The sequence below is a fragment of the Schistocerca cancellata genome, chromosome 3 (genome assembly GCF_023864275.1).
Source record: "Schistocerca cancellata isolate TAMUIC-IGC-003103 chromosome 3, iqSchCanc2.1, whole genome shotgun sequence".
In the NCBI taxonomy this organism is placed as follows: Eukaryota; Metazoa; Arthropoda; class Insecta; order Orthoptera; family Acrididae; genus Schistocerca; species Schistocerca cancellata.
In genome coordinates, this window is record NC_064628.1 from 839,033,627 (window position 1) to 839,048,824 (window position 15,198).

A 15,198-nucleotide genomic window follows, 5' to 3' on the forward strand; every position below is an offset into this window, starting at 1 on the left:
GCATGGACTATCAGCTTGGAGACCATGGCTGCTGTTACTCTTGACGCTGCATCACAGACAGGAGCTCCTGTGATGTTGTACTGGATGCACGAATGGCAAAACGTCATTTTTTCGGATGAATCCAGGTTCTGTTTAGCGCATCATGATGGTCGCATCCGTGTTTGGCGACATCACGGTGAACGCACATTGGAAGCGTGTATTCGTCATCGCGTATCACCCAGCGTGACGGTATGGGGTGCCATTGGTTACAAGTCTCGGTCACCTCTTGTTCGCATTGACGGCACTTTGAACAGTGGACGTTACACTTCAGATTTGGTACGACCCGTGGCTCTACCCTACATTCGATCCCTGCGAGACCCTACATTTCAGCAGGATGATGGACGACCGCGTGTTGCAGGTCCTGTACGGGCCTCTCTGGATACAGAAAATGTTCGACTGCTGCCTTGGCCAGCACATTCTGCAGATCTCTCACCAATTGAAAACGTGTGGTCAATGGTGGCCGAGGAACTGGCTCATCACAATACGCCATTCACTCCTCTTGATGAACTGTGGTATCGTGTTGAAGCTGCATGGGCAGCTGTATCTGTAGACGCCATCCAAGCTCTGTTTGACTCAATGCCCAGGCGTATCAAGGCCGTTATTACGGGCAGAGGTGTTTGTTCTGAGTACTGAATTCTCAGGATCTTTGCACCCAAATTGCGTGCAAATGTAATCACATGTCAGTTCTAGTATAATATATTTGTCCAATGAATACCCGTTTATGATCTGCGCATTCCTTCTTGGTGTAGCAATTTTAACAGCCAGTAGTATATATTACAGTTGCAGCCATAGTGTATCTGATAACGGGAGGAATCCTCGTCGGAGCAATGGCTGTGCAGTGAGGGATTCGTTAACTTTCAATTCGGTGGTAGTATTTGAAACACACCGCGTAATTATCTCAACAGATCCTTCGGTGACACCCCCGTGACGTGTAATCTTTTGTGCATAGGAACGATCCACTCTATCATAAGCGTTTTTACAGGCTAAGAACGAAAAAAATTTAGGAAAATTAGGCTGCCAGACCATTGCTGTCACATAACGATACGTCGCCTATTGGTGATTCTCCGACTATGAATTATATTATTTTGATAATCACTCAAGACTCGCTGTATAACATGTCTTAGCGGTGAATTGTGAACACGGATGTAAAATTTAGTCACTACTGAGATACGTTATTGGGCTAAAGTGCTATATTTTTCGGAGAAGGTTGTTTTGCAGTCAATATTCTGACGCCTTCCGTGAAATTTGGTTGTAACGCATTTTCTCGTAGTGGATCGTTATAAATAGATGTCAGTTTTGGTCCTATCAAATACCAGCAACGTTTGTAAAATTATACGGAGATTTCATCAGTACTCAGGGACTTATCTGGAGAATATTTCTTCATTACTGCAGGTAATCCACCTTTATTCACATGTCGTACTAGTGGATGATTATCGAAGTTTGTAATCCTGTCCTGCTTTGACGCTTGGAATAGCCACCAGGGGAAATGAATCCCCGATGCTTCCGTAGCGAAAAACATATGCTGGGAAAGCAGTAAAACGTACTTTTCTCTCTCCTGTTGGGTTTGACGTATATGGTGTCGTGAATTTACTATTTTATGTTTGACGTTGTGCGCAGTCTGGTTTTTTTGTAATATGTTAAATTTTAGATTTTTTCTGAATCTCTGCTGCGTGATACCTATATCTGCTCATATGTTCCTGTGCAGCGACGCAGATTAGTTGCACAGTTTTAGATTTGTACCGTTTAATTCGCACTATGTTATGTTGTGTACTTCCGGTATCTTTGTCAGAGCTGTGGCATAAGATATCGTGGCAAGGTTTCTATGGAGACCTGGTACTATGCTGATTCGCTGTGATTGATTAGTTACAAGTAGCTGATCAAACTTTTGCCGGTAGATGACACGTCTGCCCACATAAGATACATGTTCTCGGTTGCCCATCCTATGTGACAAGAGCGTGATATCTCACAACAGATTTGTAAGACGGTACTTGTTTTGCAAGATCGGCTCATATAGATCTAACCCCGTTACGAACGTTAAATTGAAGGTTCGAGATCCACTGCTCTTGTCGAACTTGAAACATTTTACCATAATTTCTTGACGCCAATTGAATCTCATGATCTGGAGTCTCGAATGGTATGACGTAAACGCAAAAAGTACATAAACGCAATTCCGCACCCAACAGAGCTACTTTAACCACGTCCCTCAAAGAATTCTTAAAATCTACCTTCCCTTCCGTATTATCCATGACTTTTTGACATGCTGTTTCGGAACAAATATCGCATTTTGCAAGAAATCAAATTGTAGCCTCGATGTGTCCTCACAGGTAATACCAATAGTCATCACAAACCAGTCATCTATCTCATTAATTCTGTGTTTAGTACTACCTAAGGTAGCCGGCCGGTGTGGCCAAGCGGTTCTAGGCGCTTCAGTATGGAACCGCGCAGCCACTACGGTCGCAGGTTCGAATCCTGCCTTGGGCATGGATGTGTGTGATGTCCTTAGGTTAGTTAGGTTTAACTAGTTCTAAGTTCTAGGGGACTGATGACCTCAGATGTTAAGTCCCATAGTGCTCAGAGCCATTTGAACCTTCCTAAGGTAAATCAAAACCTTGATGTTTTCAGCGACAGTACAATTAACTTCCACGTTCTGGTCCTAGATATGCCAGTGGGGGTCTGACCGACTGCCGAGTTATCCTCTGCCAACGACGTCACTGAATGCAGTACATATGGGCTTGTGGTCAGCACACTGCTCTCCCGGTCGTTATCGTTTTTTTTTTTTTTTTTTTTTTTGCTTTGGAACCGCTCCTCAGTTGGCCTTACGAGGTTGAGTGCACCGCGTACCACTTCTTCCAGCAAGGTAAAAATCCCTGGCTGTACAGGGAATCGAACCAGGGTCCTCCACATGGAAGTCAGCCACACTGACCACCAAGCTACGGAAGCGGACCTTCGAACGTTTGAGTCCATGATTAGCTGAAGCACGCTGCTTACATGTTGTTGTCTTCAGTAAATTCACTCGTGTCACCTGGTCCAATATGTACTCTTCCTTCTGCTGGATAGTAAAGACTGAGCTCGTCGCAAACAACAGTACGTGACCTGGTTTGCACAGCGCCGCTGTATTCGTGAGGCCCTATGCACAGCGAATACACTGTATGCACCACAGCGCGCGGGATTGCTCCCTCTTACGGAGAAACAGCGACCCGCTGTCTAACGTAAGTAGATCTCATTGGAGCCGATTACAGTCCTATGGATCTAGATCAGGAAGAACCAAAATTCTGCAAACGAACTGTGCTCTCACCCATGTGTGGGTTCTGTAACCTGGCTGCACACTTCCCTCGCCATCATGCCACTTTGAGTGGGAAGAGCACGAAACTGCGAACGCGCCTCATTTAGATCGCAATGCAATCGTGAGTGGGGCGCTGAGTGCCCTGCATGCGGATTGGTTCCACGTTTCGTAACAACAAAAATTTACAAACAACCAAAAACGTCAGTACTCTTAAATTATATCTCGCGTGTTGAATTTTTTTTTTCCTTTATTGTGTTTCAATTCCCCATCGGGGCGGGCTGGCAGCAGCATAGGCGCTGCTCTTCAGCCGAAAGACAGAACAAAACAATAGAAGACATTTAAAAACAGCAAAGGAGAGAATAAGGTGAACATAGATATAAAAAAGGGGGAACAGCATGGAAGACAAAAAAAACGGGGTGACTGTAAAATGGAGATAAAAAACTGTTTAAAAGTAGCACATATAAAAAGCCACACACGGCGACGGTTAAAAGAACACAAGGCACAGTATGACTGGAGCATAAAGGTAGCGACGGATGGCATAGCACATAACGTAACACTGACGGCGAACCTCAAGGCAGGACACAATTAAAATCACATCTCTTGACGCACACGAGTAACAGCACTAAACACAACACTGATGTGGCACACTGATGATGAGCAATACAGAGGATCTGCCAGGAGCAAGGAGATGAGGGAGACCTGAAGAAGGGAGGGAGGGGAAGAGATGGGGGAGGTGAGCAGGGGGCGCACGGGAGAGGGCCAGGTAGGGTGGGAAGGAGAGAGGCAAGTATGGGGTGCAGGGTCTCAGGGGAGGGGGGACGGAGGGAAATCCGCTCTGGGAGAAGGAGGAAAGAGGAAAGGGGGCCCTGGGGAGGGGGGAGGGGAACAAGGCCAGGTTATAGTTGGAAGGAATGGTAGATGTCACGGCGAAGTTCGTCATCCGGGATGGGGAGGCGTTGGAAATTGCCCTGATGAAGGAGATGGAGAGTGTGGAGGTGGAGAGAGGGAGGGATACAGCGATAGAGGCGCGGCAACGGGCGGGGGGTGGAGAGGAAGGAGGAAACCAGAGGGTGGGAGGGATCAAGCCTGCGAACAATGTAAAGGATGCGGAGATGTTGGAGGAACAGGAGGAGGTGGGGGAAGGGGATCAGTTCATACAGGAGCCGTGTGAGGGAAGGAAGGCGGATACGGAAGGCAAGGCGGAGCGCATGGCGTTCAAGGATTTGGAGGGCCTTGTAAAAGCGGGTGGGGGCGGAGATCCAGGCAACGCTGGCATAACAGAGGATAGGACAGATGAGGGATTTGTAGGTGTGGAGGATGGTAGAAGGATGCAATCCCCATGTCCGGCCAGACAGGAGTTTCAGAAGGCGGAGGCGGGAATGGGCTTTCTGCTGGATGGCCAGGAGATGAGGGGTCCAGGTGAGGTGTCGGTCAAGGGTGAGGCCAAGGTATTTCAGGGTGGGGGTGAGTTGGATAGGACGACCATAAAGGGTGAGGTAGAAATCATGGAGGCGAAAGGAGCGAGTGGTGTGGCCTATGACGATTGCCTGGGTTTTGGAGGGGTTGAGACGGAGGAACCACTGGTTACACCAAGTGGTGAACTGGTTAAGGTGGGTTTGGAGGGTACGTTGAGACCGTTGAAGAGTAGGATAGAGAGCAAGGAAGGCGGTGTCATCAGCATACTGGAGAAGGTGGACTGGTGGGGGTGGCTTGGGCATATCAGCTGTATACAAGAGATAAAGGAGAGGGGAGAGGACAGCACCCTGGGGGACGCCAGCCGTGGGATAAAAGATACGGGAATTGGTGTTGTGGAGGGTGACATAGGATGATGATGATGATGATGATGAGCGTTTGGCGTCATTGGCCGGGAGGCCCCTCGCGGGGCAGGTCCGGCCGCCTTGGCGCAGGTCTTATTACATTCGGCGCCACATTGGGCGACCTGCACGCCGGATGGGGATGAAATGATGATGAACACAACACAACACCCAGTCCCTGAGCGGAGAAAATCTCCGACCCAGCCGGGAATCGAACCCGGGCCCGGAGGACGGCAATCCGTCACGCTGACCACTCAGCTACTGGGGCGGACGGTGACATAGGAAGGACGGTGCGAGAGGAAGGAAGCGACCAGACGGACAAAATTGATAAGCAGGGCGTAGGTTTGGAGTTTAAAGAGGAGACCGGGATGCCATACACGGTCATAGGCATTTTGGAGGTCAAGGGAAACAAAAATGGCGGAGCGGCGGGAGTTGAGCTGGAGGGACAGAAGGTGAACAAGGTTGAGGAGTTGGTCGTCAGCAGAGAAGGAGGGTCGGAAGCCACACTGGGTAAGGGGGAGGAGGTGGTGTTGAGAAAGGTGCTGATGGATACGGCGGGAGAGGATGGATTCAAGGACCTTACTGAAGACGGAGGTGAGGCAGATGGGACGAGAGGAAGAGGCGGCAGAAGGGGGTTTGTTGGTTTGAGGAATAAGAGGATGCGGGAGGTCTTCCACAGGTCAGGGTAGAAGCCAGTAGAGAGGACGACATTATAGAGATGGGCGAGGACAGTCAGGAAGGAATAGGGGCTTTCTCGAAGGTGACGGTAGGTGACACAGTCGTGACCAGGGGCTGTGTTGCGTTTGGACCGGAGGATAAGTTTAATGTCTTGTGCCGTGATGGGAGTGTTTATGTTGGAGGGGGGCAATTGATCCAAGTACTGGAGACTAGGAGCAAGTGGAGCGACCGAGGTATCGGCACGTTCCATGACGGTGAGGAAAAGAGAATAATCAAAGTGGGGATCATCGGGGATGGAGAAGACCTCGGAAAGGTGGGAAGCGAAGTGGTTGGCCTTACTGAGGTTGTCAGGAAGGGGGCGATCGTTATGGAGAAGGGGGTAGTGGGGAGCAGAAAGGGAACCAGTAAGACGATGGAAGGCGGACCAGTACTTGGAGGAGTTGATAGGGAGGGTGGCGTTGAGTCGTGTGCAGGTCTGGCGCCAGTCTCGGCGTTTCGTTGCTGTAATAAGGTTCCGTACGTGTCGCTGTATTTGCTGGTGGCGTTGGAGTGTATCCCTGTCACGAGTGCGCAGGAAGGAGCGATAGAGGCAGCGGGATTCACGGAGGAGGAGGAAAGCCCGCGGAGGGAGAGTGGGACGGTGTGGTTGGATGGTCTTAGAAGGAACATGGGCCTCCACGGCGTCAGTAATTACCTTCTGAAGGAAGGAAGAGGCGTGGATGATGTCGTCAGGATGGCGATAGGTAAGAGGGTGGCTTTCGACCTGGGTGGAGATGGAATCCCGGTAGGCATCCCAGTTGGCACGGCGATAGTCATGGACGACCTTGGGAGGGGGTGCAGGGTGCGGAGCCGGAGGGGGGCGGTGAGCAGACGTTATGGTGAGAAGGACAGGAAGGTGATCGCTACCTGTGGGGTCAAGGACGGCGACAGTGATACGCCCAAGGAGGTTGGCGGAGGCAATGACAACATCGGGGGTGGTGTTACTTTCGGGTCGGGTGTGCTGGGGAAGGGGAACAAGGTCACCTTGGATCGTGGAGAGGAACTGATGCCACTGCCGAAGGGCAGCAGGAGTGCGGCTATGGATGTTGAGGTCGGCGGCAATCACATAGGTGGAGAAGGTGTGGTCAATGTGTGAGATGAAGTCATAAGGAAGAGGAGCAGTGGAATGGACATAGATCGTGGCACAGGTAATGGTGAGGGAGGGGAAGAAGACGCTAAGGATAAGGTGTTCAGTGGGGTCATTGAGGAGAGGTTGTGGCCGGACGGGGATATGCTTAAGGTGGCCAATCGCAACTCCACCCTGCGCACGAGGACCAGGAGCATCAGTGCGGTGGAGGATATAGGGGGAGGTGCGGATAGAATGGTGAGGCTGGAGAAAGGTTTCGTTCAAGAGGAAGGTGTCGACCCGGTGGTGGGAGAGGGTGTGCATGAGGAGGTATTTGTTGGAGTGGAAGGAGCGAATGTTCTGGAAGAGGATGCGAGGCTCGTGCCGCGCCATGACGGGAAGGAGGGGGGGAAGAGAGGGAAGTGAAGAGACTTAAACTAGGGTGTCGAGGCGGGTGAAGGTGAAGTGGGCTTGGTTGTGGGAGTAAGTGGCGAAGGTGTTCAGGTGGAAAACAGAGCGAGCAGCAAGGAATATTTGGTGGAAGGTGTGGGGGCGCTGAAAAGGGTGAATGTTTTGGAGGACAACGGTAATGAACCGGATGACGTCCTCGGCTGTGGGGGGTGGACAGAGGGAATTGTTGGGATGGACAGGGGGATCAACGGGACGAACTGGGACTGTAAGTTCAGGGGTGGCTGGAGGGGGTTTAGCTTTACACTTGTGGGAGTAAGTGGGATGGGGGCCATTGCAGGTATTACAGGAAGGAGGAGCATCGAGGTTGGGGCAGTTCTTAAGAAAGTGGGAGGCCTTGGTGGGGGGGTTTTTGCAGTTGGGAGTCAGGTGGTCATTGTACATCAGGCACCGCTGGCAACGGTAGGATTGGGGAGGGGATTTGGAGGATTCAACAGGGTGGCGACGGTGGTATATCAGGGCACCCTGGGTGAGGAGATGGTCTATGGACAGGGCGGACTCAGAGAATACCCGCATGTGGTAGGTGGGACCAGAGGCATTGTGGATACGGCGGGCCGAGCGGATTTCCAAGTCCGGGTGGGAGTTCAGTTCTACCAACACCTCATCCTCTGTGATCACCGGGCTGAGCTTGGTGATCACAGCGGTGTAGGTGGGGGGTCGACGGGGAGGCTGGGGCTGACGAGGAGTGGAAGCGGAAAGGAAGGGTGTCAGAGAGGCGTGGGGGCCAAACATAACTCGTGGGAGTTTTTGCAGGAGGTCTGTGTGAAAGGATGGGGACGGGGACTTGAGTCCCTGAGTCCCTGCGGGGAATGAGTTGGGAGATGGGAGCACCAGGCAAGTACTTTCGTATTTCCTTGGTGAGGGTACGAGCGTCGAGGAACTTAGGATCGGGAGTTGACAGGACAAAGGTGTTGAGGGTGGGGGCCAAGGGATGGTGGCAGGAGGAGGGGTGGTGTCCATGGTGAAGGCAGGGGGAGGGGGAGGTGATTTTTTGTGGGAAGTGGCGGGAGCAGAGTCGGGAAGGACGCGCTTTTGGGGTTTTTTGGAGACAGGAGGCTGGGAGGAGGGGAGAGGGATGGGGAGGAGAGGGAGGTGGCGGGTGGCAGATCCCAGTGGCGTAGTGGAGGCACTGGGAGAGGCAGCTGGTTCAGTGGTGGCGATGGTGGCTCGGCGCGACGTGATGCGTGCGGGAGATGCAGAAGACGAAGCGACGGGGTCGGTGAGAGACGGGAAGCCAACCACCTGAGGGGCGGCAGCAGAGGCGGCAACAGAGGCGTACGTGAGGGCGGGGGTAGGAGTGGGAGCTGTTGAGGGCTGGAGGAAGGGTGTAGAGGTGCGGGTATACAGCGGGGGAGGAGATAGGGGGATGGGTAAGTGGGGGAAGGGAAGGGGAGGTGAAAGGAGGGAGGCCAGGGGCGGCACTCCAGGAAGTGACTGTGGGAGAGGGGGAGGGGGAGGTGTAGATGACGGTAGAGGTGGGAGTACTCATTGCAGACGAACGGCGACGGACAGACGGACGTGCAGCAGGCGGCGGCGGCGGCGGCGGCGGCGGCGAACAGACGGACGAACAGCAGGCGACGGCGGCAGCAGCGGCGGCGCGGCGGCGGCGGCGGCGGCAGTGACGACGACGGCGATGGACAGCGAGCAGGCAGGCGGACGGACGGACGGACGGACGAACGGACGAACAGCGGTAGCAGCAAGCAGCGGGCGGGCAGACCGACAGACAGACAGACAGACAACCACAATCTTCGAAGACGGAGATTCCACCCTGAGAGTAGCCCAGGCTTTGCAATCTAACCGCTTTCGAAGGAGGGGATCGAACCCTCTAGATGCGCGTGTTGAAGACATAATAAAGTTTATATAATAGCACAGCCTCCAGAGAAAAAGAGAGCATAAATTAAATTATCGATACACAACAATGGAAGCGTTATATGCGCTCTCAGAATAGTAATGTGTAGTACGAGGTGCATTCAAGTTCTAAGGCCTCCGATTTTTTTCTCCGGACTGGAAAGAGATAGAAACATGCGCATTGTTTTAAAATGAGGCCACATTCATTGTCAATACGTCCCACAGATGGCAGCACCGTACGGCAGATGGAATTTTACCGCCAGCGGCGAGAATGAGAACTGTTTTAAATACTTAAAATGGCGACGTTTTCCTTACTTGAACAGCGTGCAATCATTCGTTTTCTGAATTTGCGTGGTGTGAAACCAATTGAAATTCATCGACAGTTGAAGGAGACATGTGGTGATGGAGTTATGGATGTGTCGAAAGTGCGTTCGTGGGTGCGACAGTTTAATGAAGGGAGAACATCGTGTGACAACAAACCGATCTGTGCGCCGTGTCCCCAAGTGTTACTGTTTTTTCGCGTCCAGCGTGAACGGCTTCTTGTTTATTGTTTTTTGTATCTCCTTTTTTTCCCGCCGTTTTTACTGTATTGTCTGTATCACCTATATGTCATGTTATTGTTCCACTTAAGGCTGAAGACCAGCGCAATATGCTGCTGCCAGCCCGCCTGTATCAGGTGATTAAAATTACAATAAAGGAAAAAAAAAACAAACCGAAACAACCTCGAGCTCGCACAAGCCGGTCTGACGACATGATCGAGAAAGTGGAGAGAATTGTTTTGGGGGATCGCCGAATGATTCTTGAACAGATCGCCTCCAGAGTTGGCATTTCTGTGGGTTCTCTGCACACAATCCTGCATGATGACCTGAAAACGCGAAAAGTGTCATCCAGGTGGGTCCAACGAATGCTGACGGACGACCATATGGCTGCCCGTGTGGCATGTTGCCAAGCAATGTTGACGCGCAACGACAGCATGAATGGGACTTTCTTTTCGTCGGTTGTGACAATGGATGAGACGTGGATGCCATTTTTCAATCCAGAAACAAAGCACCAGTCAGCTCAATGGAAGCACACAGATTCACCGCCACCAAAAAAATTTCGGGTAACCGCCAGTGCTGAAAAAATGATGGTGTCCATGTTCTGGGACAGTGAGGGCGTAATCCTTACCCATTTCGTTCCGAAGGGCACTACGGTAACAGGTGCATCCTACGAAAATGTTTTGAAGAACAAATTCCTTCCTGCACTGCAACAAAAACGTCTGGGAAGGGCTGCGCATGTGCTGTTTCACCAAGACAACGCACCCGCACATCGAGCTAACGTTACGCAACAGTTTCTTCGTGATAGCAACTTTGGAGTGATTCCTCATGCTCCCTACTCACCTGACCTGGCTCCTAGTGACTTTTGGCTTTTTCCAACAATGAAAGACACTCTCCGTGGCCGCATGTGTACGTCTGCAGGGCGATTATGTCGAGAAGTAACGCCAGTTTCATCGATTTCGGGTGAGTAGTTAATTAGAAAAAAAATCGGAGGCCTTAGAACTTGAATGCACCTCGTATCTTTGTCGTCTGGTACAAAACGGATGAACGTTTTTTGTTTCCTTGTCTTCTTGGTCCTGATGTTCTAGCTGACGGACGTTTATTGTTTACGGCCTGTAACAATTACAATTATCTGTAGTAATACTAGTAATATTTTGAATATATATAAAAATAATCATTCAAAAAAAGTTACGCAAATACTGGCGCCCAACGTGAGGCTCGATGTTGCAGAAAATTTATGTATGTGAAAAGAATATACTATTAAGATAAGAAAATTAATGCTTGCATATATAATCTGTTTCATGTGTACGAGGATTATTACTTTCGACAGAGTCGAGTTCGCGATGCCGACGAGCGAGGGCGATGCGCGCGCGGCCGGGGCAGCCGTCAAGAACGACGAGCGACAGGCGCTGTTCGACCGCAGAAGACTACACACCACACGACGAAACCGTATTCGGACGTGGGCCATACGTCACATCACGACGGACGCAGCAATGAAGACGACCGCCAGGACTACGCCAGAAGACTCGATATATATCGGGAGGAGGACAAAGAAACGCTGAAGGACATACAACGCCTTATCCGCTATTCACGGGAAACGCAAGAGCAGGATAGCGACACCTGTCTGGCATCTCCAACTATGGACTCAGATGTCGAATCACAGCACTCCCACCAAACGGTCGACGACGCGGAGATGGCAGCGGCCTTTCCAGCAGAAAACGACAACGACTCCCCACACGCAGAGGGGGACTTTACGCTCGTACACAACAAACGGCGCAGAAGCAACGCATTAGCCAAGGACTTAGCCAACCCGGCTAAGAGACGAACGGAGACCATCCCCACAACGAACCGATTCGCCCCACTGACACCTCAAGCTGCGCCTCCATCAACCACCAACAAGCCATAGGCACAAACTTCTAATGCCGCAGAAGCCGTGGACAGAGACAAGAATGTGCTTCGCAAAGTGCCCCCAGTCACTATTTATTACACAAAGGATTACGTTCACCTCAATGAAACGCTCAACGCACTTCTAGAGGGCAACCTTAAAGCTATATACCAAAAGGACCGCATCAAATACCACTTTGAGTCCTTCGAAGACCAAAGACGTGCAATAAAATTCTTCACGAACCACAGCTTCTCCTATTTTACGCATCAAGCACCAGACGACAGGGAACTGAAAGTAGTTGTCAAACGCCTTCCGGCGGAAGTTACCGAATATCAACTTTACTATGCCCTCAAGGAAAAAGGCTTCAAAGTGCTACAGGTCTACCAACTTAAGGAACGCGACGAGAAGACGAAACAATTGATACCGCAACCTGTGTACCGAGTCACACTCCTATCCGGAAAAGACAGTATCAAGATATATGATGTCAAATACCTGCTCTACACACGAGTGATAATAGAAACCTATAATAGTAAAGAAGGACCAGTCCAGTGCCGACATTGCCAACGTTTCGAACATACAGCGAACTCCAGAATGAGATTTTCACTCTGCAGCGGAGTGTGCGATGATCTGAAACTTCCTGGCAGATTAAAACTGTGTGCCCGACCGAGACTCGAACTCGGGACCTTTGCCTTTCGCGGGCAAGTGCTCTACCATCTGAGCTACCGAAGCACGACTCACCCCCGGTCTCACAGCTCTACTTCTGGCAGTATCTCGTCTCCTACCTTCCAAACTTTACAGAAGCTCTCCTGCAAACCTTGCAGAATTAGCACTTCTGAAAGAAAGGATATTGCCGAGACACGGCTTAGCCACAGCCTGGGGGATGTTTCCAGAATGCTTCTATAAAGTTTGGAAGGTAGGAGACGAGATACTGGCAGAAGTAGAGCTGTGAGACCGGGCGTGGGTCGTGCTTCGGTAGTTCAGATGGTAGACACTTGCCCGCGAAAGGCAAAGGTCCCGAGTTCGAGTCTCGGTCGGGCACACAGTTTTAATCTGCCAGGAAGTTTCATACAGCGAACTACTGCAGCATGCCAGCACGCTGCGTCCGCTGTGGTGGATCTCATAAATCATCGAATTGTACCTATCCTAGGACGGCGCCCCCAAAGTGCGCCAATTATGAACAAGAACATCCAGCGACTCTCCGTGGCTGCCCCAAATTTCAAGAACTCCTACGGAAATATACTAGAAGGACACCAAAGAAGTCGACCCCAACAATAATTGTTAAGAACTCGGCCATGGCAGCGATTCCGGCCACCCAACAACAAGCGGCACCTCTCTCTGTGGAAACAATCGCCTGTCGACCACAACCGGCACCCAGAGTGACTCTACGACAGACAAGACAACAGAGCTCGTACTCCGACGCAATACATGCCCATCCACCGACGCCAACACCAGCGGAGACATCATTTGCCTGGTCGACCACCTTTACACCAGCGTTAACAGATATTCTTCAACTACTCACCGCCCTCCAGCAGAAACTGACGTCTACCCTCTCGCTTGTAGAAAGCGTACTGACAGCTTTTCAAACACCCTAAATGGATAGACAGCCTCACACGAGGAATCTTAACTTCTGCATATGGAATGCCAACGGCCTGAAACTGAAGAAAATAGAATTCACGGACTTCTTACATCGCCACAAGAAAGACGTAGCATTTGTCTACGAAACACATCTCCGCGAGTCAACCGACCTCCGCTTGAGGAACATGCACATCTACCGGACGGACAGACGGGACCAATGGGGTAGAGGGACCGCAGTTCTGATCAAAAAGTGCATTCGTCACCACCAAGAACGTTTAACCCAACTCCAGACTTTAGAGGCCACGGCAGTAACAATCCACACGACGCTCGGAAACATTACCTGTATTGCGGCTTGCCTTAGCCCAAAGAAGCCTCTCCACCCAGAAGATCTTTATGCCGTTACAGAGGGTTACGACAAGATCCTCCTTGGAGGGGATCTTAATAGTAAACATGTTGCCTGGAATTCCCGAAAGACTAACCAAAAGGACATATGTGGTTTGCACTGGCTGAGAATTTACATGTTTCCGTCCATGGCCCACGGGAACCGACGAGGATACCTTACGTCCAGACACAAGACCCTGATGTTCTAGACATCATCATAATCAAGAACATCAACCCGAATCTCCATCTGCGGACGCTGGATGATCTTTCGTCGGACCACAGACCGATGTTAGGACTCATAGAGAGGGCTACTTTGCAACTCCCACCACCGACGACAAGAACTTACGACTGGCAGCAGTTCCAAACGTACCTCAACAACAATGTGCGACCAACCCAGGTTGTTACTACCAGAGAAGCGATTGATGTGGCAGTCGCAGTACTCACAAAGAAGATTAACAGTGCGAAACAACGAGCACCCACGGAGCACCTGCAACCAGAAGTCAATTATGACGAGTTTCCACCACCACTGCATGACCTTAAGACAAGGCGCAATCGATTTCGGAACCGATGGGTCCGTTACCGCCATCCGGATGATAGACGGGAGACTCACTGACCCGAGAACTCCGGCGGAAGGTTCAGGACTGGAAGCAACACACGTGGGAACTCCGAATGGACAACTTTCTATTACGCACCAAAGATGAATGGCGAATAGTTAAAAGTCTCAGACAGCAACAGCCCCCCAAAAGGGCAATTCGAGGACCCTATGGCCTCTTGTACGACTCACTGGCGCAGGCGGAGCTGTATGCGGATACATACCAACAACAGATGACTACGCCCCCCACGGAGGATGGAGATGATGCACTCCACCGTGCAGAGGAGGGCACAGCGGCGGAATGGGAAGCTATTCGGGACGCCCCGACTAACACTATGCCCCGGCTGACAACGCCGGAGGAAATTCGAAGGATTATCAAGCATAGCAAACACACCTCACCTGGAACAGATAGAATCAGCAATACGGAATTGAAACACCTACCGAGAAAGCCTATTGTGCTTCTCACCCGGATAGTGAACAGCTGCCTCAGGACTGGATACTTCCCAGAGGTATGGAAGATTGCCAGAATAGTGCCAATACCAAAACCGGGCAAGGATCTCTCACACCCTGACAGCTACAGGCCCATAAGCTTACTGCCGACGCTGGGAAAGATACTGGAACGTGTCCTACTAAAACGCATGCTGGACATCCTTGTGGCACACAACATCATCCGACCGGAGCAGTTTGGCTTCCAGGCGAAGCTATCTGCTGAGTTACAACTACTGCGCATCACGGAATCTATCCAAGACAATTTCGACAAGAAACGACGTACCATTGGAGTCTTTCTCGATATAGAGAAGGCTTACGATAAAGTATGGCGACGTAACTTGATCGTCAAGCTCCGACGTACCACTCCCCTACCAGACTGCTATTTAAAACTTTTCGACAATTTTCTTCAGGATCGCAGATTATATGTTCGCATTGATGACAAGAATTCAACAACACGGCCTGTCCTTGAAGGACTTCCACAAGGATCGGTCATATCTCCACTGCT